Source organism: Chrysochloris asiatica, unplaced genomic scaffold (genome assembly GCF_000296735.1).
Source record: "Chrysochloris asiatica unplaced genomic scaffold, ChrAsi1.0 scaffold00034, whole genome shotgun sequence".
NCBI lineage: Eukaryota > Metazoa > Chordata > Mammalia > Afrosoricida > Chrysochloridae > Chrysochloris > Chrysochloris asiatica.
The window spans coordinates 656140-658822 of NW_006408552.1; the positions used below are offsets into that span (position 1 = coordinate 656140).

Consider the following 2683-nt stretch of genomic DNA (forward strand, 5'->3'; position numbering starts at 1 on the left):
CTGGCCTCATAGAATGAATTTGGAAGTATTCCTACTTCAATTTTTTCTGGAAGAATGTTTGGTAGAACTCACCATTGAAGACTTCTGAGCCTGGGCTTGTTTTTGTGGCTGTCAGAAACCAAACCCATTGCTGTTGGGTCAGTTCCACCTCATACTGACAACACAGGGTGAAGTACCCCATAGGATTTCCAAGGTGGGAGATCTTTGTGGAAGCAGACTGCCTCATCTTTCTCCTATGGTGGGGCTGGTGGATTTGAACTACTGACCTTTTGGTTAACAGGCTCAAGTTTACTGTACCACGAGTGCTTCTTGTCTTAGTGGTTACAATGCCTTTAATTACTAGTCCAATCTCCTTACTTGTTATAGATCTAGTCACATTCTTGAGATGTTTCTGTAGTTTGTGTTGTCTAAAAATTTGTCCATTTAATCTAAGTCACCTAACATTGCCATATGATTGTTTGTTATTCCTTTATGGCCCTTTTATTTCCATAGGTCAGTAGTATATTTCTAAAGCCAATCAATAGTGATGCCAGCGTCACTCATGCTGATTTCAGTAATTTGAGTCTTCTCCCATTTTTCTTGGTCAGTCTACCTAAAAGTTGTTAGTTTTGTTGATCTTTTAAAAGCCAACTTTTGGTTTTGTTGATTTTATTTATTTATTTATTTTTCATTTCTATCTAATTAATTTCTAATCTCTATCATTCTCTTTCGTTGGCTTTACTTATGGTCAGTCTGCTCTTCTTTTTCTTGTATCTTAAGAGAGAAAATTGGTTATTGATTTGAGATATTGCTTCTTCCTTTAAAAAAAAAAAAAAACAAAAAGGATTTATTTTTAACTAGGACTTTATCTTGAGAACATGACTAAACTTGGTCACCACCACCTACCACATCTATCTCGTAGAAGGGTTCATATAGTGGATGTTATAAAGTAGATATGAACATCTTGAATGATAGGAACCAACCAACATTAACTGACAATAACTTTCTTCTATGTCATCATAAAAATGCTTAAGTAGGAAAAAAACGTGGGGGAAGTGGAGAGCAATGGGGATTTCAGATTGAACAAAATCCTCATATGTCGTCTAATACATTCACTCCTGGCTAGAGTGTAACAAAATGGAAACAGGACTGCTAGAATACAAAACTCCCACTACAACACACTGTACACAGCTGTGTTCCAAGCCCACCCCCAACCCCCTAATTCTTCCAACTTAACTCAGCCAGTTGAGCCTGCCAACAAAGGAGCACGTAGATCTCCTTAACCCAATCTTGGTTGTAAGGTTGGTATGTCTGGGTACCAGCTCAGTAAAGAAGACAGCCGAGGTCTGCTAGATCATCAGTAAAATCAAACAACTGACTGATACCATATGTGAATGAGGGACTGTTGAGATTCATTCTCTTCAGACGTTCTTCATACAGTTTACAAACGCCTTCCATGCATTAATTCACAGATTCAGACTCAGTGTCAGTTCTTCCTTCTGGCCTCTTGGTAGGCTGTGCTAGAGAAATGGTGTGAGAGAGACATCGTGCCCAATTCTTTTGCTGTAGCCGCTGCCGATACCTCCACCGCACACAAGTTTGGCCGTAACCTATTTCTTCTTTCTTAATGTAAGCATTTGCAGATGTAAAATCTCTCAAAGTACTTTAACTGCATCCCATGATTTTCGTTTTGATGTGTTGTTCATTTTCATTCATCTCAAAGTATTTTATAATTTTCCTTTCTGGTTTCTTCTTTGATGTTTGGATTATTCCTGAGTAGGTAGATTAATTTCCATATAGTTGTGAATTTCCAAAAGTTATTTATATTATTGATTTCTAGTTCCATTTTTGGTTACGAATCGGGCTGCGAACCTTAAGGTCAGCGGTTTGAAACTACCAGCCACTCCGCCGGAGAAAGATGAGGCTTTCTACTCCCGTAAAGATTTACACCCTCGGAAACCCTGTACAGGGTCACTATGGGTCGGAACCGACACAACGGCACTTAACAACAACAACAGTTCCATGTTATTGTGTTCAGACAATAGACTCTGCATGTTTTCAGTTCTTTAAAATTTCCTGACACCTGTTTTATGGCCTGACATACACTTTTTCCTTGAGACCATTTCCAGTACAATTAAGAGGAACACATATTCTGCAGTTGTTGCTAGATGCCACGGAGTTCGTTCGAATTTGTAGAGACCCTATGGACAACAGAATGCTAACCTTTCCTGCCCTGTGTCACCCTCACTCTCATTGCCATGTGTTGTTGTTGTTGTTATGTGCCGTGGAGTCCATTCCAACTCATAGCTACCCTGTGCAGGGTTTCCGAGGCCGTAAATCTTTACGAGAACAGAAAGCCTCATCTTTCTCCCGCGAAACAGTTGGTAGTTTCGAACCGCTGACCCTGCTGTTCGCGGCCCTATTCATAACCACTATGCTACCAGAGCTTGGGTAGATCTATATAGAGATGTCTGGTAGGTATAGCTGGTTTATAGTGTTGTTCTAGTCTTCTGTTTCCTTGCCAATCTTCTGCCTGGTTCTATCCATTATTGAAAATAGGGTATTGAAGTTTCCTATTGCTATTGGCACTGTAGGATAGGTACTGGACTGCTAACCACAAGGTCAGCAGTTCAAAACCTACCAACCACTTTTTGGGGAAAGAGGCTTTCTGTACCTTTAGACTCAGAAACCCTATTAGACAGGG

At 40.0% G+C, this 2683-nt stretch overlaps 1 pseudogene; it reads right to left on the bottom strand.

Annotated features, from left to right (window-relative positions):
* Positions 1-1197: 1197 nt before the first annotated feature.
* On the bottom strand, positions 1198-2233 carry LOC102838051 (annotated as a pseudogene).
* Between the last annotated feature and the right edge of the window lie 450 nt (positions 2234-2683).